Genomic DNA, 25,364 nt, shown 5'->3' on the forward strand with positions numbered 1-25,364 from the left:
GTTTATAATTTATTTAGGCCATGGATTAGCTTCACGGCATTCTAAGAAATTGGAGAATATTGGCTATACATCCTGGTAATACTCACCCTTGCAGCGCTTGCATCACATTTGTTTAATGGTAAATTTGCCTTTCCTTCACTGTTGCTAGATCAAAAACCTGGATCTCCCTCTCTAACAGACAGCACTGAGAGTTATTTGCATCACATGGACGACAGTGGTTCAGCAGGAGGTGGCTCGAATGGTGGAAAGTTTTAAATTTACTGTCTTCTAATCACATCTAGCTATTTTTATTCTTGGGTAAGTTGTACCTTTAGTTATGAAGCTCCTGAGTCTGACCCACACCCCAAGATGATCAAATCTTGGAATCTAATTTGGGCCTGAAAGTAAGTTAAAGGAACAGTTTACTTGAACAAATTGTGTTGTTCAAGTGATTGAAAAACCTCCACATGCATTTATTTAATTGGGGTAAAACATGTATTAACTACCTGGATTGGCCTTTGAGCAGTAAAACTTGGAGAAAATAATGGGCTGAAAATGTGACTGTCTTATAAATGTGAATTACTGGAAGTTTAACAACCATGTAAATCTGCTAAGTCACCATACAAATGTGGATATCGGAATTGGTATTACATTAATACTTATTCTGTGTAAAACTAGCATAGATTCTTGATGTAGCTAATCAATGGTGTATTTGATTCTGCCCTGAGTTTGGAGTACATTTTAACACATTCAGTGCTCTCATTTCAAGGGTTTGTGTTTTTATTTTTGTCCCTTCCTTTTTTCCCCACTCCATAGCCTGAGCAGGATGTATTTTGTAATGACCGAAAGCTGAATTTCCACAAAATCCTCATTGTGTTCTGCATTCGTAAAATACACATTGTTCATCTTTTAGCTAGAAAGTCCTTCAGAACTTTTCAGATGTTGTGCATCAAACATCTGGAGAGTTCATGTACCAGTGGGAAACAGGAGAGCAGGATTAGACTGTGGGGTGATGTTGCCTTCAGTCTCATGGCTTTATTTAAAACTATTGGCTGGCATCTGAAGAAGGGCCACATGGTCCAGGCACCAGAAGTGGTGCCTGAGAGACTCTGCTTTGGAGAGAGGACAGAAAAAGTGGCATGGCAAGGTTGGCAGGATGTGAACATTAGGAGAGAACTGGGAATAAATTCAGTACTTTGATGGAAAGATTTCTTCAAGTTTATTAAGAAATGTAAGTTTCAGGCCACTATCTCTTAATCAGAATCTCTTAATTTGTGGCCACCTTTTAAATGAACAAAAGCTTGCGATCTTGTTTCAAGTCTCTGAAGATTTGAAGCTGTCATCAGTCTGCCTAGCTCTGTAGCCAAGGCCTCAGGCTTTAAAGCATTGCAACTGATGAGAGAGACAATAGAATGCATGGAGTTCCCTTCATTATATCAGGATCCAACAGAGAAATCTGTGGATATAGAAAGATTTGCTGAGACTGAGATGAGCAAATGGGAGGAGAGTCTCGAGAATAAACATCAGCAAGGACTGGGCTGATGAGCCTGTTTCTGCATGGTATATTCAATGTAAAGTACAAATATATTTTTGGATATATTTGCATGATTTAACCCTGCCATCGTAACTTCCAACACCCATGAAATAAGCCCATTTAACCCATTCATCCAAATTAATACTCTCAATTTTAAATTTGTTAATTAATTTAGTAAGAGACAGTTTTGAAATTCTGATAGCATACAACATTAACAGAAATGTAATATAGTGCAGTTCCTGAATATTGCTGAAAAATGAGACATGTTGCTGAAGCTTTTCATCTTGCACTTTTCAGAACAAATGCAAGAATACCTCATTTCAAACAATCACAATGTATCCTACAGAAAAGGGTGTTGCTTGGTTGGTCAATCAACCCTGGTTGAGGCATTGCCATTGAGAAAGCAACGGGGAACTATAGATGCCCCAAGCTACCGGGTAATTGAGAGGCGTAAAGTTGGAACATATTCCTTTTGTTTGCAGTGAACAGGTCTCTGTGTATGAATGTATATTGCTTCTAGCAAGCATAAATGAGTCATGTTAAGAGCTTGACTGATTATCTTGAATTGATTGTTTGTGTAGCTATTGGCACATTCAGGATTGTTCATGTGCTGCCCCATCGTTGAATCACAGTGGACGTTTATTTTGGGTTTTGCAAACACGGGCTGGTTGAATATGGCCTGTATCCTGCAGCTCTTAATTTTTTAGTAGCCTATAATCTTAATCATGAATGACCAGTTAACCTGTTTACTTGGTGGTGTTGAGTAAGGGAGACATTCTGTGCAGGGCACTTGGAGAACGTCTTGCCCTTAAGCTTCTGTTGTGCAAGAGGATCTTCTCCAGATTTGAAGTTGTATTGAAGTCTTAACTGGAGAGAGAGTTTCTGCCTTGAATCCAATTTGAATGGCGTTCTGTTCCTGCTGTGATTAAGATGAACAAAATTGGGTGGTGTTGGCATGAGTCACAGAATTCATCACCTCTTCTGGGAACATTTAAAGGTTGATTAACACCTTTGATTTCTAGGTCACTGAGCTTTAATTGAAGGAAAGGATAAGAGCATCTAATTAGGTCCTTGTCTGTATTTGAAAAAGCAGTGTAGTTTAATTGTGCTTTTCAGAAAAGGAATTTTTGTGCCCTTTTAATTAAGGGAAATTTAAAATTTATTTTTTCAAATCAAAATGTCTTCAGAATAATGAGCCTTCTATTCCCACTTGTCCTGGAAGGTATAAATTGGAGGGCAGGTGGTTTGCGTTGGATGCTACGCCATTGTCTTGGGGGGAAAAATAGGTGATTTTGCAGGAATCGATGCACTCTGGTGACTGTAATATGCAGACTGACTCACTGGTGGCTGCTGGATTTAAATATTTAGTTATTTATTGACATTTATGCTCAGGATCAAAAGTAGCATGGTTACATTTGGAACAAAAATAGGCCAATGCCCCAACCTTGGGAACATGATCCCAATTGTATCAATGCAAGTCTTTTCCATTTTTCACAACAACTTTCAAGTGAAATTGTCAGTTTAATGCTGGTTAGTGGCCCATGATTAAAGCTATGGGTCAGTGTTCTGTTCTTTCTTGTTCCTTTTTATACTTCAAACTGTCCTATGCATTGTACTTCACAAAAGACCCATTGCAACTCACGGGTATGCCTTTTATTTTATCAGTCTAACTGAATTTGAAAACAAGTCTCAGACATGAAAGGCCAATGTCTATATAACCAGCTGCAGCATCCAACCATTTGTTTGATTCATTCTCACAAGAGATCCTTGAGGAAAAGAACCGTTTGAGGCACTTCTCATCCTGCTCTCCTTATCTGTCAAATTGTTCTCAAGTGGCTTTGCACTTAAGGTTCATATTCTACTATTCTATTTCTCATATTAGTAAAGCAAATGAAGACATTACCTGCCCTTGAATAGGATTGCTCTGTGAGTGGGCTAGGATGCAGTATCAGTTTGTTGAATTTGATGAGTGTTGTTAAGCAGTTGCTCTCACACCCCAGCCTACTCACAAAGAACAGCATGTTTTTTTTTCACAGGAACTGCCACAGCATTGTGTTTGTGCATGATCACTTTGGCAGAGAACTGGCATAATCTTTCATGCTGTTTTGGCTGGCTGATTTGTATATCAGGCAAGACTTAGCCCCTTGTCTCCCTTTGTTATCTTCCAGCCCATACGCTCCTTAGAGGTTGCTACGTCCAGTGATCTTCATGGCTGCCTTCTGTGTCACAGTGACTAACTGGAGGAAATCCAGCTGGTTTTTCCCTCCTTTCGTGTTGGGTATGCAATTCTCCTCTCTGGTCATATGCGCAGTGACCTGCTGTTGTTGGGGAAGACTTAATTATCAGGGTTACAGAAAGCAGCATGATGAGTGGAAATTTTAAGTGTACCCATTGTAAACCTGCATTTGTCTCTTCACTTCTTAAATGTTATGTAACTCCTGAATCTTGAAGAACATAAACCATAAATTTAAAAGAAACGGCGGCACAGTAGCACAGTGGTTAGCACTGCTGCTTCACAGCCCCAGGGACCTGGGTTCGATTCCTGGCTTGGGTCACTGTCTGTGTGGAGTTTGCACATTCTCCTCGTGTCTGCATGGGTTTCCTCCGGGTGCTCCGGTTTCCTCCCACAGTCCAAAGATGTGCGGGTTAGGTTGATTGGCCACGCTAAATTGCCCTTAGTGTCCTGAGATGAGTAGGTTAGAGGGATTAGCGGGTAAATATGTAGGGATATGGGGGTAGGGCCTGGGTGGGATTGTGGTCGGTGCAGACTCGATGGGCCGAATGGCCTCTTTCTGTACTGTAGGGTTTCTATGATTTCTATGATATGATTTGTATTGTGTGTTTTTCATACGGATTATAAGTAATTATATTAGTTGCATGATTGATATATTAGAAAGTTTTAATTTTTATTTATCTGACAATACTGTTGGATGCTGGTAGATGGGGATGATGTACGTATTTTTAAAATTTACATTACACGGACAGCAGCTTTGTTTTAGTTTATATCCAAGTGTTTACTGAGAAACTGAATTTTTAAATGCAAGTTATTGGACATGAGCTGCTTGCATGAAGGACATCAAATGATTTAATGAAAGTTTTTAAATGATAACAAATGTTTTAAAATGATATTGAAAAATTCACCATTTGTATTGGTTTAAAAAAAATCAAACAGCTCATTTAAAATATTTCGGTAGACAATTGGCATCATAAAAGCCCCACTGCTTTCTTCAAAAATAGTGTCTATATATTGGTTAGCCTGCGTTCCTTTAATCATGCTTCACTAAACCTTTTGACATGGGCTATTCATGTATTACAATAGCTTGGAAAATGGGCTACTTGTGTTGCAGAAGGGATAACTGAACACAATGCATGCAGAAGTGCTTTAAAATGAGTTATTCAATACTTGTATTTTAGTTTGAATCAATTTGAAAGCGTGACGTCAGTGAGTGTTTTTTTTTTCCATCCAAGTTGTTCAGTAGGCCTATTTTAATTTTACTGAAAAGATTTCAGTCATTTCTGCTTTTATGTTTTTCCTTTGCTACAATCAAATAGAGTTTCAGAACACGGGGAGAAAAAAAATCCATCTTTGAGGACAATAGAGTCTTTAACACACCAGCTTTCAAATACTGAATACAACGTCTGTTACTGATCTGAAAAAGAAAAGAGCCTAGCTGGTAGCATGTGGAAATGGAAAAAAGCAATTTCCCCAGTGACTGCTGATGCAGGTTATATGCTGAGAAACTATGCTGCAAAGATAAAATAAATAATTTCGATGGAACAACATTTTGGTCAAGTAGCAAAATAATAATATGGAGATGTTGCTCTAATTGAAGAGGGAATTAAATGTTTTTAAAGAAATTAGATTAGTGTAAGGAACTTCAGTGTGGAATTCAGCCCTGCTCAAACACAAATGATGTCTTCAGCTGAAATATTGCGATGCCTTTTTATGTAGGGAAGTGCATTTCCAAATGAAGGCAAATTTAGCTTCTTGGAGTGGATGAGAATAAAATTCAGCCTGGGACGGGTTACAAAGCAGGAGGGGTTCACATCTGCCTGTTGCACAAGCTGGGGGTGTGATTTCAATGAAACTGACTATTCACTGGCGTCCAACTGGTAACAAATGTGATAGTAACCTGTTTTGTGATCTGGCCCAAGTTGAATTTTACCCCTGATAGCTTCAAAGTTCAAGTTACAAAGCCACAACATGCAGTGCAACAGGTGTTTCTCCATGTGACAAGATGGTGAACTTGGACGATTTGGTGAAGTATTGTGCAAAAATTCAGTCCTCGAGGATGAGGACAATTCTGGACAGTTGTCATGTGCATTGTCATTTACAGGATTCAAAGTGACATTAGCTGAAGCAGCAAAAGCAGCTTTTCTGCCAGTTCAAAGCCCCGTATCAGAAGTTATCATTGTGAGGTGAACTCTTTTTGAAGGCAAATAATATAGAAAAGCTTAATGATAATTATGATCAAAGTGAAGAACTGTATGGATGCAAATTCTGAGAAAATTCTTTGAAAAAATTGAGCAAAGTACTTTTTAACCTGCTCAGTAAAGGACTGACGTACTTCAGGTCTGTTCTTTCCCCATTACTTAAATGACTCAACTGATGAGGCAACAATGCCATTTCACATCCTTTCCAAGCTATCTAGCACAGTGCTGACTCAAATTGTAGTAAATGCACACATGGCTCCAGAAGTGCCATCTGTTTCTCATTGCGCCTGTATCCAAGTATGATTCAGGTGCAAAACAGCTTATCTTGTGGATATTGAAAATATCGTTCCTGTCATACTATTGTATTTAGGAAGTTGTTTTCAGATATTATATGTTAGCCACTGGCCTCCCAGAAATTCATGGTCACAGACCATGCGAATAGTCATTGCCACTCAGCCCCAAATGTCACAGAGTATTAACATGTGAAAAAAAACCTTTTATTTCCTTTCAGGTTCACTTCCCTGCAGCCAACTAAAAAGTTAAAAGTTTATTTATTAGTCACAAAGTAGGCTTACATTAACACTGCAATGAAGTTACTGTGAAAATCCCCCAGTCGCCACACTCCGACGCCTATTCAGGTACACTGAGGGAGAATTTATCATGACCAATTCACCTAACCTGCACATCTTTGGATTGTGGGAGGAAACTGGAGCATCCGGAGGGAACTCGTGCAGACACAGGGAGAATGTACAAGCTCCACACAGACAGTGACCCAAGCCGGGAATCGATCCCGGGTCCCTGGCGCTGTGAGGTAGCAGTGCTAACCACTGAGGCACCATGCCGCCCCTGTGCAGTTTATTTAATCCTTACCACTTTGTGGATTACTTTATTCATCTAGGTGTGATTAGTTGCTACCGGTGTGACTCAGCAATTGGCATTCATTTCCAGTTTGACACACTTTCACACGCCAAAGACAGATGTGCTGTCATATGACCAGGAAAGGTAATATTGGGTTTCAATTCATTGAAATGCTCTTGTCAGAAGGAATCAATGTTTTCTGATATTCTTTGTTGATGTAAGAAAAAGCTTAAATTTTGATATTGAAATGCAGTGAGCCGAAGGCACATTGAGTGTAAACATGTTTAATTGGAACTGTTGGAAATGGAAATTTGCCATACATTGAGGTGGTAGTCTGTGGTGGAATGAGAATCCAAGAAATTCTGTGTTCCATGATCTTGTATGAGAATGCAGTGGGTTCTGGATATATTTTTCCTTGGAGAACCCAACCTCATCCACCCTTTGTGTATATACACGTGTGTACACAGTAGGGTTTTTTAAGACCTGGAACACATGACCTGAAACGGGATTCAGATTCCATAGAAATTTTCCAAAGGCAACAAGGTATGACTTGAAGAACAATAATTTAAATGGTGATCATGGAAAAGCAGAATATGAGACTAAACTGTGTAGCTCTTGCAAAGAACTGGAATGGGCCAATTGGTTCCTCCTGTGGTGTAAGATTCCCTGATTTGATTACAATTTTGAATCGAATTCTTAAGTAGTGGCTATCGGATTAGAATGAACAAGATTCATTTAAGTAAAAGCAAAATACTGGGAATGCCGGAAAACCGAAATTTAAAAAAGTGCTGGAAAAACTTGGCAGGTCTAGCAGCATATGTGGAGAGAGAAACAGCGTTGACATTTTCCTCTAGTTATTTTGCCAATTATTTTAAATCTTTTAAATCTCCCGGTTACCCAACCACTTAGTTTCTCCCTACCTGCTCTGTTTCCTCTACTATCAATTTATATATCAATTTGAATATCTCTATAAGGTCTTCCCGTAACATTCTCTACTCTAAGGAAAACAATCCCAGTATCTCCAACCTCTCCGCGTTAACTGAACTCCTTCATTCCTGGTAAACTTCTTCTGTACCCTTTCCAAAATCTTGACACTTTTCATGACATTTGCACAAATTGGGCATGATACTCCCGATAGGGCCTAACTAAAGACTTGTGAATATTTAGCATGACTTCCTTGTAATTGTATTCAAAGCTTTAGGAACTTGCACTGCTGCCTTCAAAAATTGGAGAACATGCATCCCCAGGTCCCCCTGCTTTTGCACCCATTTCAATTAGATTATAATCATTCCCTGTGTTGTCTACCAAAGTGCATAACTTTACACTTATCCAGATTCCATTCTACCTGCTCATTTCACCAGGCTTTGACCTCTGGAATTCTGCTGCTTTCTTGCTTCCTATTTATTACTTTATTTTTTCCCCTCATGTCCAATACACAAGTCTGTAAAAATAGCTTCGGCCTTACTCCATGTGTGTGAAGTATTTTGAGATGGCATGTCCTGGGCAAAGAGTGAATCCTTTTTGCTGTAAGGATATATGCTACAAACAGGCGGGAGCTCCACCATATTCTCCCGATCTCTTCTGTTGATAGCAAATGTCATCCTGAGACTCTGGATGAATAGCATGAATCAGTTTAATAAGAGGTTGGGATTTTTGTGAGATTATAATATTTTACATAACAAAAAGCAAGAAACCTTTATTAGTTATTTGCACTGGTTCAAACAACTCAGACCATGTAGTCTTGTTTAGTGAAAGAACACTTTTCCAATAGAAATGGAGCTGATGGGGCTTTTATATGTAGTCTTGCAGAGAGAAATGAACTGAAAAATATAAATGCAAACACCTTGAATTATATTTTTTGTCATTCCCTTTTTGAGAAGCTGGTGCAGGATGGTAAAATTGTATTCTACAAAATAAAGCAGCGAAGTTGACTCTAAAAACTGTCTGAATGGTTTCTTGATGTATTAAAAACAGCACTGCTCTCGTGGGCTTTCAAATCTTTTCTCTTATTTCCTTCTTCCTTTCTTCCCCCATGAGAATGACTGGTATGAATAATACTAATAGCTGCAGCACTCATTGGGCAATCCACATGAGCGGGCCAGAGAACTCTTTGAAATTGCGTCAATGCAGTCAGGGATAAGGTATTGTTTAACCCCCCCTCCTACTTCAATATCAAACCCAACCTACCTTGAATCTGTGTTTCAATTAATGGAGGCCGCAGCTTCCCTTTGGAAGGGGAGTTTAGCTAATTATTCAACTAATTAAGATATCTGTTCTCTTTTCCTATGTGCGCTCAGTTTGTAATCTTGCATTGCGTCAATTACAAACTTTGTTTTACAAAAACATTTAAGTCGTGGAGGGTTAATTGAAGTGTTGAGGCAGAAATGATGCTCAAACTCTTTTTTGGCTGCAGCATTGTGTTGAATTTTGACTTGAGGTTCAGGCCGTATTCATATGATAATGGCAGTGTGGTTTCAAAGTGAAACCACTCTACCAATTTCAGTTGTATTATGATTGTATCCCAAATCAAGTAGTCTATTTATATCTGTCAGATCAACTCAAGTTTTCTCAGTGGGAAAAAAAGTGTATTCTGATGAAGAATTTGAATCCTAGGTCCAGGCATCATTCCTGTTGCTGTTCCAAAGATTCGCATGGTATTCCAAATGGAGACTCTTCAGTGATCTATAAAAGCTTGTAACAACTTGTGTATATCCATGTATCCATAACCAGTAAAATGGGAAGTCAAATTTATTAACCAAATAATGGCTGTGTGTAGTATAGCCAATACTGAATCCATGGTTAATATGCTGTTGAGTTAGTATTAGCATAAGGAGTCCAATAAAAGCAAGTAGCTTATCTCGTTGTAAAGGGATAAAATTGTTGGTAGCACTGAGGAATTAACAAATTATTGACTCAAAGTTTTTTACTTTTATTTAAAGTTGACTCATTCTGTTTTTAATTTGGCTGGTTTAGACATTACCTCTGGGAGGCAATTCAACCAATCATGTCTGTATAGACTCTCCGAATGAGCATTTCACTGAGCGCCGTTATCTTGCCTTCTCCCAGCAACCCTGCACATTGTTCTTTTTCTGATAACTGTTTAATTCCTTTTTGAATGCCTTCATTTGAGCATGCCTCCACCACACACTCTAGCAGCGCATCCCACTAACGACTTGTGTGAAAAATTTTTTACTCGTATGTTTATTTCAAAAGAATTGTGTGTGCTGTGTGTACTCAGTACACCTGTTTTCTTTTGATAGTGTATCTAAGTAGCTGATGTATCTGATAAATCAAACTAATTGTGTTGGTTTACACTCTGTGGTACATTGCCAAGTGATCTCTGGAAAAACATTTTTTTCCATTCCCCTTTTCTAGCATGTAGAATCTATCTTTTTTACTGCATATGTCACACAGCAGTTTCAAAACTCTTGTAACATAATGATTATTTTGTTTTCTTGTTCTTTGAGTTGTCATATTTTTTGTCACGTTTTAGTTTATAACTACTAAACATAAAGGTACAGTATTAGAACAGTCTATTGTTTGACCAGGATCTGAAGTGCCTCTATAGCAATGCAGGTCCAGGTGGAATATGCAAAAACAGGCATGAGCAGAGTCCAATAGAATACTTTTGTTTAACTTGTATGTGCTTTTTCTCTTTTTTTTTCCATCTTGTACTTCAGATGCTCTCTTGTTTACAGGAGACCATAAACTCTATATTATGCAAACATAAAATTAATGGGCAGATAACTTGGATAAATGCATCAACCATTGCAGCACAAAGCCATAAAATGTATTCAAAGTCTATTTTGAATTGGCTGATGCTACATGAAGGAGCTCTACAGTTGACATCGTGACCTCAATGAAAGGAAAATTTAGCCAGGGCCCTCATGCCTCTGATTGCTGTCTACTTGAAATATATGAATGTTAAATGGGGGAAGTTGTGGAGTTGGGACTTGAGTCTCTTTCCCCCATTCCTACCACCCACCCTCCCAAATGTTGAATAATTTGCTGATATTCTCTGATTTTGGTTCGTGTATAAATCATGGCTATATAGAGAGCAATTTTGGAAAGCACCCTTATGAATTGATGCTTTATTATGTCTAAATAAGAATGCCAGCATATTGGTAAAGGCTCCAAGAAAGGCATCCAGTGCCAGATTAACATCCACAGCTTGCTGGCAATGCACTGATGAGCCTCGAGGCCCAAACTACTTTTAGGTGTTTTCAATGCATAAAAGTAACTGCAATAAAATGAATTTCCACCCACCCCAATGAATCCTTGTTGCATGGTTTCATTGCTGGCCTCTGGCACGATGCTTTGGTGGCCATGATTGGGTGATAGTTGTCAGGCTATTTGACTGTAGAGAGCAATTGCTGAGCCCCATTTTATCTTCGCTCAGTTTCCACATGCATGCAGATATTTTTGGTAAACTATTGAGTGGAAAGCCCAGCAGAATTTTTGTTTTGGTTTTCCTTAACTTTGGAGGTTAAATTGGATGATGTGGTATTCCACACTTGAGAATGCTGAGCAGACATTAAAGACCTCGGGCGGGATTGTTTGATTTGATTCTGGGAAGTGAGATGTGAAATTGGTATTTAATAACCACAACATAGTTGAGTTTAATGTGATGAAGATTGGAAAAAGCAAAGTTCAGTAAGGTGAAATGTAAAGTTAGAAAAACATTATTGACCCTAAAAGATAATACAAAAAAAGGCTATCAGACAATATACACAGGATTAATCCAAACTTTTAGAAGTGTGCTAAAACATAATCAAGTACGGCTGTCCAGGGCTAAAGGAAGCACCCTAGTTGTTAAAGGTGAAGATAAGATTGGGATGTTAGTTTTGCACTGTAATCTTTCAAAATATCGCTGCTTTTATTAAAGATTCAAATTGTTGAAAAAATAGTGATGGCTGAGTAAGCTAATGCACAGTATAGTATTGTATTGAGCTGACAAGATCATAAAAACCCTATGTTCAATAAGCAAGTTATGTTGTGTCGCTGTCTCAACCTGGTCCATTGTTTGGACACTATAATTGGTCTCCAGAATTAGAGAGGGAGGAAAGTTAATGTCAACCCGGCACCAGATTAATCCAGCAACCTCTTCTGAAAACTTTATGCCTGAACTTCAAATCTGATCAAGTATTCGACATACTTCACTGTTGAATAATCTGTTCACGCTTATTATAAGGAATTGTCACTTGTGTAGCTAGGTGTGTCTCTATTTCAGTGTTGTGAAGTGGCAAAGTGATGCTATTGACTTTCAAAGTTGCACAATACTGAGTTGTTAAAAGTTGCAGTGGTGGATTTAAGTATGGGTGTCAATAGTGATTTGTCATCCGGCATATTTGAGCAAAAAAGAATGAACTTCTGTTGCTGTTAGACAAGAGTCATAAAAACGGTCAGACCACGGTTATGTTTGTCAAAATATTGTTCAGATGTTGGATTTTCAGTGAGCTGGAAGCTGAAAGACAACTTGTTCAATTTAAACAAGAAAAGTAGGTCTGCGATTTGTTACCTTCTCTGTTCTTGTTCTCTCTGAGTGCCTCTAAATATTGATGCATTTAGATCTGTGGGACTGCTATGAAGTATTGTGAAAGCAGGACTGGCCTTTGGAAAGGCAACAATTCCAATGCTCTCAGTTTCTTGGGGAAGCTAGATTCACTGGATGCTTACAAACAAAGAACAATACAGCACAGGAACAGGCCCTTCGGCCCTCCAAGCCTGTGCCGCTCCCTGGTCCAAACTAGACCATTCTTTTGTATCCCTCCATTCCCACTCCGTTCATGTGGCTATCTAGATAAGTCTACACATCTCTTTAACCTGTGTTTAATGTTCCCTCCAACCACATTATCTGTACCTTTTAAGACCTGGCTGGCTGTAGAGATTTGCATTCTAATTAGTATTCTGTAACTTGATTTCTGTGTCTGTGCACTGTTGGAGAACAGAGACCACTCCACGTGAAGAACTTGATTTTGTTTAACTGGTAGTTACTGGTTTTTGCAAAACAGTTCAGGTGAGAGTAATGGACAGCACTATATAGTGGCCAGTTGGCACTCAAATGTGCAATTATGGCAAGCTGGGGGAGGTGCAGCAACAAACAAATATATTCATTTTAATAGATGTGTTGAAGTGGACCTTTGAAAGGAATAAAGTACTAATAGTATAAAGGGACAGATTATAAGAGATTGGTCATGAATCAAAGGTCTATTAAATGTCTGGATGTGTTCAGAAATGGAGGACAACAGACTGTAAGCAAGGCAGAGTGCCAAAATGTAGAGATTTGTCAAGAATTGTTTCCTCTTTCTTGAGTCTCCTATATTTCATTTCTGATAAGAGAAACAGGTTACTCTTGAGGAACTTGTTAAAAATAAACTGGACCACATAGTCAAAAACTGAGCACTTGAGTTAACAGATTGTCACCACCCTTTTTATTCACTCAAGCATTGTGGACATTGCTGGCTAGGCCAGCATTTATTGCCCATCCCTAATTGCCCTTGTCACAAAACGATGTCCCTAATTACCCTTGAAGAGGTGGTGGTGAGTTGTCTTCTTGAGCTACTGCAGTCTGTTCAGTGCAGATACATCCACAATACTGCTAGGGAGGGAGTTCCAGAATTTTGACCCAGCAACAGCGAAGGAACGGCAATATATTTCTAAGTTGAGGTGGTGACTGGTCTGGACGGAAATTTGCAGGTTGTGGGGGTGTTCCTATGTATTTTTGCTGCCCTGTCCTTCCAGATGATTGTTGTCGATTTGGAAGGTGCTGTCTTGGGAGGCTTGGTATGTACCTGCAGTGTACTCAGTAGACACTGCTGCCATTGTTTGACAGTGATGAAGGGAGTGAATTAAGCAGGCTGTTTTTTTCTGGATGATGTCGAGCTTCTTAAGCGTTGTTGGAGCTGCATTCATCCAGGCAAATGGAGAGTATTCATAGAAAATCATAGAAACCCTACAGTACAGAAATCCATCATACAACTGACTTGTACATTTGTAGTTGGTGGCTGGGCTTTGGGGAGCCAGGAGATAAGTTACTTGCCACAGGATTCCTAGCCTTTGACCTGCTCTTGTAGCCACTGTATTTATATGGCCAGTTCAGTTTCTGGTCAATGGCAATGCATTCTCCACCTCCCCGCCCCCCTCTTAATTATCAACCTCAAACGTATTTTCAAAGAGTGCATTTGTTTTAGTGATATTGCATATATTTTTTATTATGTGGCGAATATGGTGACCTGATCGCAACATGTTTGGTAAGCATCAAAATCACATTGGATAACACTGCTTACCTGTACACAGGTGAGTCTGCACATTAGCTAAGGAGAGGGATCCATTTACTTGTTTTCTGACTGCTGTGCACTGAACTGTATAGTTGCTTTAAAATCGCGCTCAGTCACATCGTGCCTGTATATTTGAATCTGTGCTTGTTTGACTTGTTTGGTAAATTGCCTGTCACGACTGCATCCATTTTGTGCCAGGGCACTCACCTGATTAAGGGGCAGTGCTCCGAAAGCTCGTGCTACCAAATAAACCTGTTGGACTTTAACCTGGTGTTGTGAGACTTCTTACTGTGCCCACCCCAGTCCAACGCCGGCAACTCCACATCATAAGATCAACAACTGCTTGGCAGGTGAATTTGGGAGAGAGCAAACTTAAATGTTGCTCCTCCAAGACTTGGACTGAAATATATTTTAAAAAGCTTTAATTCGTAGCAAAGGCATTGGGGACTTAGATTTAAGATGACATTTTTGAGTAAAGTACTCTTTGTGACTTTCAACACAAGCTCATGGCCTTGTTTGATGTCTTGATTTTCACAAGTTTTCTAAAATATTGCTGCTAACATACTGCCAATCCCTAAGCTGGGTTTCCACACAAGAATCAAAATATGTGTGGAGAAATTAGAATAGATTTATAGTCTTTTTAATATAGTCCTGCTGAATAAACAAATTCAATGTTATTGTAAGAGATGCTGCATTGGGTACTTTATGGTTGATTTTAGTCAGAATTTGCAATTGAAGTCCTCCAGTAATGAGACTAAATGACCCAGGTGGAAAATATAATTATTTTTTGATTCAGTCAGCTCTGGCAGCAGCCACTTCATAATATTCAAGTGTCTAAATTATTCTAATATGCTAACTTAATTGTATGAAAATGCTGTGTCACTGAAGAGCATGTTGGAGTAGCGTCCTCTAATTGCCTCATTGCTCACTGTCAATGAGGCTTGATACTGAGAGTGAGGCATTAATGGCATGGAAGTACATTGTTGAGACTACAGAGAGGTAGACTTGGAAATTTACATGTAGAAAACGTTATAGCGATTGAACGAAATTCATTGCAGTATCTTCACAGTATCTCAGGAGCCCTTAACACTAGTCTCACTGCTGCTACTGAGAGAGTGTAAATATATTGCATCAACAACTTGCATTTACATAACCCCTTCGACATGGAAAAAAACTCCTAAGAACCTTCTCTGGAGTGTAATCAGACAAACTAAATGATAGCTAGCCAAATGAGAGGAACTAAAACACTACCTGTGTTGTACTGAGCAGGGAAGCTCCAAGGTTTGAACTCTGAACTGAACAGGCTGATTTAAACCAGGGAAGTAGTAGGAATTCTGCAGTTGACCACAGCATCCATACACACAATATTTCAAAATTTTTGAGGTCGTTCTTCCACCTGTGCATAGGTGTCGATTAAGGATAAAGATAGGGATTCAGTGTTGTGCCTCTGTGTTCTGCTGGTGGTTGCTGTTGTGACTCTTGTGCTGTCCATTTTTCATAATTAAGAATTATTGTCTTGGCCACCAAGAATTTGAATTATTCAGAAATTGTATTAAAATGACAGCCTCTGTAGGCATAATTGAAATGATTCCTAAACTGAATTGCAGTGGTAATCAAGACACGCATGTTTCTCTTCCATGGGTGTTTTTATTGAAATCCTTTAGAGATGGAATATGAAAAATAGTGTAGATAGCAATGTTCTGTGGAGAACTCCAAAAGCAAAAAACTTGCTTTGAAAGTCTTCATATAATAAGTATAGCACCTTTTCCATCAGATGGCGTTCACTGTGTGCACGCTTCAGTGGATTTGAAGAGAAAATCAAAGCTCTGAGAAGGGAAGTGTAGGTGGATAACGAGTGTTTTTGGAATTAAAATTATACCCTTGTCAATTATTTGAGTATTGAATAACTTCCTTAACATTCAAAACAGGCAAGTTTGTTTTTGTACGGCACCTTCTCCACAAATGGTAGATTTCTAAAAGGTGTGTTAGTGATATTAGAATGTGAATAAGCAAACAAGATATTTAGTTATGGTGTCCCAATTTTCAACCATAGTTTTCAGAACCACGCATGCAAGTGGAGAAATCTATTGAAAGCTGATCAGATTAAAAAAGCTCAAGGAAATAGTTCTATTAAACCTTATTTCATTAGATTGAAAGCGCAATAGAGTTTATCAAAAATAAACACATATATGCTAATGATTTTGATCACTTTATTGCAATTTGCAAAAGTGGATTCAGCATGAACAATGGATTTAACATTGCTGAAAGTGGCAAGAAAATGCTGAGGCATTAAATTTATTTTCTTGGGGAGGAGGACGATTTGAGCTCTCTTTCCCCCCCCCAAACCCCCATGGATATTTTTATCTTTAACACTGATATCTTGAAATTTTAAACACTGTTTTAATATAATGTATCTTTTTAAAAATTAAGTACAACTCATAAGCACTCCAATTTATTTTCAGCCATGACATCTCTTAGACTGTGAAAATAGGAATGATGAAATAAAGCAATCGGATCTGGAAAAAGGTGATTGCAACATGTCTTGAAGAAAATAAAAAATAACAGAAGACCATAGCTCGCTGTGTGTCATTAAGTTCATTTGAAAAATTAAAAATTTTAAAAAGCTGCATTTCGCATTTTGTACATAATTTATTAGAGGACAAATACATCCATAACAGAGTCTCAGAAGCCAACATCTCATTTGAAGTTTTATACCAGTTTGTGTCCAACAAACAGTCGGAGAAAGTAGTCTCGTGGTTTGAATAGCCTTCAATCTGGTTACAGGAGAAGTCTTGAGGACTGTTTAAACTAGGTTCTGACTGTCTCCAGTTCAGCTGTTCAAATGATCGTTGGCATGAATGCAAAGGTTGAAAATAAATCAACTCCAAATGAATGTATTGTTTATCGGACAGTAAAATGTCTAAATACCTAAAATTTAAAATGTTAAAAAAGGAATTGCAGCCAGTGAGGAATGTAATTGGGATACAGGCGGTTGGCCTAGATCGGACAACATGATTGGCACGGGCTTGGAGGGCTAAAGGGCCTGTTCCTGTGCTGTATTGTTCTTTGTTCTTTGTAATGGCAGCAAAACCATCTCTTTAAAGCATGTTAAACACTTGTGTAAAACTTGGGTGGTGTGGCCCTAATTAACAGCATTTAAACTTTGTCTTTTTCTTCATTCTTTGGAATGTGGATGCCATGTGCAAGGACAACATTTGTTGCCCAATTTTAATTGCGCTTGAACAGGACACTTTCAGCGGGCAATTAGGGAGTCACTTGCGACATGCACGCATACGCGCATGCACTCACACCTTTTATATTTGTAAGTGATGACTCAAAACTTGAAAATATCATTTTTTATACTTGTGTGCATGCTTCTGAAAGCTACAGTTGGAAATCATTAAATATATTTTTTGTTATTATAAAGATGTCACAATTAAATGTCTTGTTTGATTATTCACATTCTAACATCAGTAACATACTGTTGGAAATATATTATGCGGGCAAGTTTGAATAGATACAAAGCAATCTAACTAGCCCACGTTTGAAAAATCAATCCTTTAAAACTATTATGATAGTAATTATCCAGTATAACATTAGTTGTGTTGCAACTTGTTCTTGCTACTTAGATGCGTTTGACAGAAGAAAATAATTTGAAGTGAGCGAACCCACGGCAGTATTTGAAGATTGTAAGCTGGTTTGGTGGAAAAGTGTTCAGTTGTTCACTGAGTGAAAACTGTGTTTGCTGTGGAGTGGTTCAAAATCAGGTGAACCTGCTTTATATAGCAGTTAATAATCACATTTGAATTGAACCAACTCCTTCCCATCTCTCGGTTTTTATTGTAACTTCATTTTCCTGCTTGAATCTGCTAGTTGTATTTTTCATTTTCATTATTTTGTCTCGAATTGGGACTTCCACTTTGCAAGACTCCATAATTTCCACCAAGCTTCCTAGTTCAGAGCTGCTCACAATCAGGAGGCTAAGGTCATTGGGCTAGTAATCCAGAAGCCCATGCTTATGCTCTGGGGACATGGTTCAAATTCCACCATGGCAGCTGATGGAATTTAAATTCAATTAATAAAAATTGAAAGCTCGTACCTGAAATGCTGCTGGTGACAACTATTCTTTATAAAAGGAAATCTGTTATCTTTACCCGGTCTGGCCTGTATTGACTCATGCAGTGTGGTTGTCTCTGAAGCGCTTTCTGCAAGGGCAATTGGGGATGGGCAACATTGTGACACCCTCATCCCACAGACTACTCAAGCAACATAGTCATACTCATGGAATTATACTTTACAGACATTGTCCTACACAGCACCACTGCAGGATAGACCCATCAGAGATTGGGACACAGTGGTATACAGTTATTAGAGAGTTGCCTTGGATCCTCAATACTGCCTCCAGACCCCATGCAAGTCTCATGGCATCAGGTAAAAAATGGGCAAGGAAACCACCTGCTAATTACCACTGACTGCTGTCACTCAGCTGATGAATCAGTACGCCACCACTTGGAAGAAACACTGAGGGCGACAAGGGCACAGAATGTACTTACGGGTGGCTCGGTAGTACCACAACTGACTGCCTTGGCTTAATTCTATAGGACATATCTGCTAGACTGAGTCTATAGCAGGTGGTGAGAAAACTGATGAAAGAGAAAAACCTACTTGACCTTGTCCTCACCAAACCACCCGTCGCAGGTGTATTATTTAAGTTTATTTATTAGTCACAAGTAGGTTTACATGAATACTGTAATAAAGTTACTGTGAACATCCCCTATTTGCCACACTCTGGCGCCTGTTCGGGTACACTGAGGGAGAATTTGGCATAGCCAATCCACCTAATCAGCACACTTTTTGGACTGTGAAAGGAAACCGGAGCACCCGGAGGAAACCCACACAGACATGGGCAGAACATGTAAACTCCACACAACTCTTCCACAATCAATGGATAGGATCTAAAATCTACAATCCTACCACACCCAGTCATGGATGGTGGTGCACAATTAAAGAATGCACTTCAGGAGGAGGCTCCACAAATATCCTCAAATATGAGAGAGCAAGCTCAGCAAATCGGTGCAAAAGACAAGGCTGAAGCATTTACAACCATCTTTAGTTAGAAGGGATGAGTGGATGATCCAACTTCGCCTCCTCCAAATGCCAGTCTTCAGCCAATTCGATTCACTTCACGTGATATCAAGAGGTAACTGAAGGCACTGGATACTGCAAAGGCTATCGGCCAAGCCAAAATTCCTGCAATTGTACTGAAGACTTGTGCTCCAGGATTAGCTGCACCTCTAGCCAAACTGTCCCAGTACAGCTGCAACATGGCATCTCCTTGGCAATGTGGAAAATTACCCAATGATGTCCTGTCCACAAGAAGCAGAACAAATCCAATCTGACCAATTCTCGCCCACCAGCCTTCTCTCAATCATCAGCAGTGTCATTGACAGCACTTTCAAGCTGCACTTAAACTCAGCAGTAACCTGTTCACTGACACTCAGTTTGGATTCTACCAGGTTCACTCAGCTTTTGACCTCAGTCTAAACAAAGTGAAACTCCAGAGGTGAGGTGAAGAGTGACTGTCCTTTGTATCAAGGCAGCATTTGACCGAATATGGCATCAAGGAGCCTGAGCTAAACTACAGCCAATGGGAATCGGGGAGGGAAGACTCTCCTTCGGTGAGACTCATGCCCAGCACAAAGGAAGATGGTTGTGGTTGTTGGAGCTCAATCATCTCAGTCCCTGGACATCAGTGCAGGAGTTCCTCAGGGGAATGTCCTATCCCCAACTGTTTTCAGCTGCTTCATTGATGACCTTCCTTCCATCATAAATGTCAGAAGTGGGGATTTCTGCTCTTGATTGCACAATATTCACCACTCTTCAGATACTAAAGCTGACTGTGTCCATATATAGCAAGACCTGGACAACATTCGGGCTTGGGCTGATAAGTGGCAAGTAACATTTGTGCTACACAAGTGCCAAGCAATGACTGATTCCATCAAGAGAGTATCTAACTACCTCTCCTTGACATTCAAGGGCATTACCATTATTGAATCCCCCACTATCAACATCCTGGGGGCTGCCATTGACTAGAAACTGAACTGGACTGGACCTCCCATATAAATACTGTAGCTACAAATGCAGGTCGGGGCTGGGAATTTTGAAGTGAATAACTCCCGCTCCTGATTCCCCAAAACCTGTTCACCATCTGCAAGGCACAAGTCAGGAGTTTAAGGGAATACTCTCCACTTGCCTGTTAGCGCAGCTCCAAAAACACTGAAGAAGCTTGACACCATCGGGACAAAGCAGTCCCCTTGATTTGCACCCCATCCACCACCCTCAACATTCACTTCCTTCACCACCAATGCACCGTAGCAGCTGCATGTACCATCTACAAGATGCACTGCAGCAACTCAGCTATGCTTCTTCGACAACACCTTCCAAATACATGGCATCTACCATCTAGAAGGACATGGGCAGCAGATTCATGGGATCACCATAACCTGCAAGTTCCCCATCAGTCTCACACCATCCTGACTTGAAACTATGTTGCTGTTCCTTCACTGTCACTGGATCAAAATCCTGTAATTCCCTTCCCAAAAGCACTGTGGGAGTATGTACACCAATGGACTGCAAAGGTGACTCAACATCACTTTTTGGGGTCAATTAGGGATGGGCAATAAATGCTAGCCTTGCCAGCAGTCCCAATATCCACTGAAAGAATTAAAAAATCATGCGATTATAATACACACCTTTAATTTATTTTGCAGAGTATTTCCATGAAAATACAAAGCAACTTTAATGACACCATATGCATTTCGGTATATCATGTCTGAAAGTTACCCAAGTTATTTTCCCCCTCCTTCAGGTTCCTTCAAGTATTCCTGTGTGGTTGACCAGTCTCCACACTTGTCTGCCGTCAGGCATATTGGAAGTCTGATAACCTGTTTTAAAAAAAAACATTCACAGTATAGACCAACATTTACTGCCCATCCCTAATTGTGCTCCATTTCAGAGTACTGTGGGTCTGGAGTTACATTTAGGCCACACCAGGTAAGGATGCAGATTTCCTTTCCTATAGGACATTAGTGAACTAGCTGGGTTGTTATGACAATCGACAATGGTTTCATGGTCACCTTTTAGACTTCAAATTCCAGATTTTACATTGAATTCAAATTTACCCATTTGTCATGGCAGGATTTGAACCTGGGTCCCCAGAGCATTTTGCTGGGCTCTGGATTACTAGTCCAGTGACAACATCACTATGCCACCATCTCCCCATACAACCATGTTTCGAATGCATCTTCCATGGTCATCAGGCCTTGAAGTGACTGTACTGGTTAGGGAGGCTACTGCTGCACCACAAGCACAACTGAGTTACGTTTTTTAAAAACAAACATGATTTTGTTTAAACAAATCTGGCCAATTTTCCTCCGTTCACAGGAAGGGTTGTCTCCTGCGTAGAATATGGTCCTCGGCCACACTGTACACTCTGTAGCACTTGCCCAAATGGCCACTACTGAATCCAAGAAACTTTTGTTGAAAAAACAGCAGTTGAAAAACCTTTCTATTCTCATACAGTGTCCATGTATGTGCCCTCCTGCAGAGTTTTCTGGATGGTAATTAGAAAAACAGTTGGTTTGGTTCCATTGTGCTAAGTCTATCATAGTTAACAATATTTGCCAGGTGTGCTGAAATTTATCCTGAACTCAGTTGATGTATTGCGTGTTTAATGATCAAAGATTGGGTGTGTCACAACTGTTGGAACAATTGCTTCAGAAGCATTTAGTAAGTTATTTGTCCAGCTGTTTAGAGGCAGGTGTAATGCTTAAAGAAACATGAGTTCTGCTGTCTCTCTCTCTCTCTCTCTCTCTCTCCAATATGCCAAAATCTGCCTCTGTAGTTATTTATCACTATGGGTATGGATAGTGAGTTTTAGATTTTTCAGAAATAGTAATCATAAGAACACAGAAGGGAGACTGTTTGTTTGGTCTATGGTACCTGCACAGGCTTTTTGGAAGTACTATCCAATTAGTCCCTTTCCCCACAGTCCTCTAAGTTTTGTCCCTTCAAGTTTATTTGCAGTTTTCTTTTAAGTGTTAGCATTGAATCTGCCTACAGCTTCCAGACAAAGGCATTCCAGATTATAGTAGCTTGTAGAAATTTAGAAAATTTGCAGCACAGAAGGAGGCCATCCAGCCATTGTGTCTCACTTGAAAAAAGTTAATTCAGCCTAATTTTGTTTTCCAGTTCTCGAAGTGCTGTAACCTATGGGCATGCAATGAGAATACAATTTAAATGCAGTTTCTGCCTCTACCACCTTTTTAGGCAGTGTGTTCCATACTCTGGGTGAAGAAAGATTCTCTTCAACTCTCTTAACCCTTCAGCAAATTGCTTTAAATCCATGTGACCTGCTTATTCTCCCCCTAGCTGAAGACAATAGGCTCTTCCTTTTCACTTTGTCCAGGCCTGTCGTAATTTTATACACACAAATCTTGCTTCATCCTCCTCTTCTGTCTATTTTGTTCCACTAATTTTTGCCTCTGGTTCTATTACCCCTCCCGCTGAGGAAAATAGGCTCTTCCTTTTCACTTTGTGGAGATGGCGGCGTTGGTCTGGGGTAAACACAATAAGAAGTCTCACAACACCAGGTTAAAGTCCAACAGGTTTATTTGGTAGCAAAAGCCACTAACGTTCGGAGCGCTGCTCCTTCATCAGTTAACTTTAAATCTTTCCTTAAATTTACTGTAAATTTGTGTCTTCTGTTTCTTGACATCTGCCACTAGAAAGTTTCTTGTTACTGTATCAAAATATTTCATGGTTTTGAAGATCTAGTTTGTCTCCATGACCCAGTAATGTCTCTGCCCCGTGGAGAGAAGCCGCGGCTTCTCTAGATCTATGTAACTGAATTTCCCAATTACTGGTATCTTAGAATCTTAGAAACCCTACAGTACAGAAAGAGGCCATTCGGCCCATCAAGTCTGCACCAACCACAATCCCACCCAGGCCCTACCCCCATATCCCTACATATTTACCCACTAATCCCTCTAACCTACGCATCCCAGGATACAAAGGGCAATTTTAGCATGGCCAATCAACCTAACCCGCATATCTTTGGACTGTGGGAGGAAACCGGAGCACCCGGAGAAAACCCACGCAGACACGAGGAGAATGTGCAAACTCCACACAGACAGTGACCCAAGCCGGGAATCGAACCCAGGTCCCTGGAGCTGTGAAGCAGCAGTGCTAACCACTGTGCTACCGTGCTGCCCATGTATCATTCTGGTAAACTATTGGACATCCTTCAGAATTGAAAACAATGCTACATGATATCTGAGGCTTTTCTCTGATTTTTAAAGGTGAGCTCTTTGGGTCCTTTAGTTGATGAAGATTTATTAATGTCTAAAGAATGTCATCAGTGTGTGGAAATACCTGAACGTCTTCCTGTGCAGGGCTGACAGTTTTTATTTGGGTGGGGTGGTGTCGGAGGAAAACGGTGAAGTGACTGAAAAGTCCCAATTTATCAAGGCTGGTGGTCAAGTTTAGGCTGTTGACCCCAAGGATATGGAGGCTTTGGGAGAGGGTACAGAAAAAATTTACCAGGATGTTGCCTGGTATGGAGGGCATTAGCTATGAGGAGATGTTGGAGAAACTTGTTTTTTTTCTCACCGGAATGACAGGGGTCGAGGGGCAACCTGATAGAAGTCTACAAGATTATGAGGAGCATGAACAGAGTGGATTCAGAAGCTTTTTCCCAGGGTGGAAGAGTCGATTACTAGGGGGCGTAGGTTTAAGGTGCGAGGGGCAAGGTTTAAAGGAGATGAATGAGGCAAGTTTTTTACACAGAGGATGGTGGGTGCCTGGAACTCGCTGCGGGGGGAGGTAGTGGAAGCGGATACGATAGTGACTTTTAAGGGGCGTTTTGACAAATACACGAATAGAATGGGAATAGAGGGATATGGTCCCCGGAAGGGTAGGGGGTTTTAGTTCAGTCAGGCAGCATGATCAGTGCAGGCTTGGAGGCTGACGGGCCTGTTCCTGTGCTGTAATTTTCTTTGTTCAATGTAAATTTATGTCTCAGGCTAGATCATGGATACAATACTGACTGCAGCAGAATGCTGAAATTGTACTTCATTTGCATAATTATTGTTCCTAAGTTGAGTTACCCTACCTCCCCCTGCCATGCACTTTCACCTCCAAACTTGGGGCATTATAAGATACTAAGTTCCCAAGCAATTTAAATAAATAGCACCAGGTCTCCCTTTATTGGCGGTTGCATGTCTGATTTGGATCCAAGTCAGTATGAAAATGCAGCCAGAAAAATAAAAATATATGTTCTCCCAGAAAACAGATTGTTTCTGGAAACTTTATCAACTCTAATTTGCCTTTACTCAATAAACTTTTAATTTAGTTTAGATATTGGCATCTGTGTAGTTTTCCCATCTGTGGCTTTGATGTACCAAAATGCATATTTAGGAAAGAAAGCCGACTGCAGCTAAGAAGGGCATGTTTTGAGATCTTTGCCAACCTTGTTAATTGGGAAAAAAATTGCATGACTATGGGGAAAAGAACTAATTGGATAAAGAACTGGAACAAGCACAATGGGCCAAATGGCCACCTACTGTGTTATTTCCTTGATTCAAGCCAGAAAAAGATACGAGAATACGGTTAATCTCCATTCCTGGTCCATTTCCATTCTTTTCTGTGTTCTTATAGCTTGCCTCAAAATGATGCACTACTTCATGATATTGTAGATATTTACCAAATTAACTTTTTTGATGGAGTACAAGATTTTGAGCATAGTCTTATGTATAAACAAATTTACTATTTTGGTATTATTCAACAAATTTGCTTCTATTTGCATCAAATGTATAATATTATTTGCTTCAAACATCAATAATGTGCATAAAGAAATGCACATGTGGTGTCTGATCATAATGATGAATTTGCAAAATATCATGAGTGCCCAGTTTTGTTTTGGAATGGTTAGAGGTACAGGCGTGAGATCTGAACTGAAAACTAGTTGGCTTAGCTTTTTTGAAGACTATTAACTGAATTTCCTCTTCAGATAAATGTATTATTGGATTGCTCTATTCTGTAAAGGGTAGAAGAAACTTGAAATGAAATCATAGAATCCCACAGTGCAGAAGGAGGGTATTTGGCCCATCGAGTCTGCACCGACCACAATCCCATCTAGGCCCTATCCCCATAACCCCATGCATTTACCCTAGCTCGTCCCCCTGACACTAAGGGGCAATTTAGCATGGCCAATCCACCTAACC

General features: G+C 39.8%; 1 protein-coding gene across 16 annotated transcripts in view; it reads left to right on the forward strand.

Moving 5' to 3' along the window:
- ksr1a (kinase suppressor of ras 1a) overlaps positions 1-25,364 on the forward strand; it is a 184,594-nt gene that overhangs the window by 26,937 nt on the left and 132,293 nt on the right. Inside the window, exon 2 of one of the 16 annotated variants that reach the window (XM_078224731.1) lies at positions 149-297. The exons of the other annotated variants lie outside the window; for them this stretch is intronic. The gene's annotated coding sequence lies outside the window, so the exon portion shown is untranslated. The remainder of the gene's footprint in view (positions 1-148; positions 298-25,364) is intronic. 16 annotated transcript variants of the gene reach the window in all.

This window comes from Mustelus asterias, chromosome 12 (genome assembly GCF_964213995.1).
Source record: "Mustelus asterias chromosome 12, sMusAst1.hap1.1, whole genome shotgun sequence".
Classification (NCBI taxonomy): domain Eukaryota; kingdom Metazoa; phylum Chordata; class Chondrichthyes; order Carcharhiniformes; family Triakidae; genus Mustelus; species Mustelus asterias.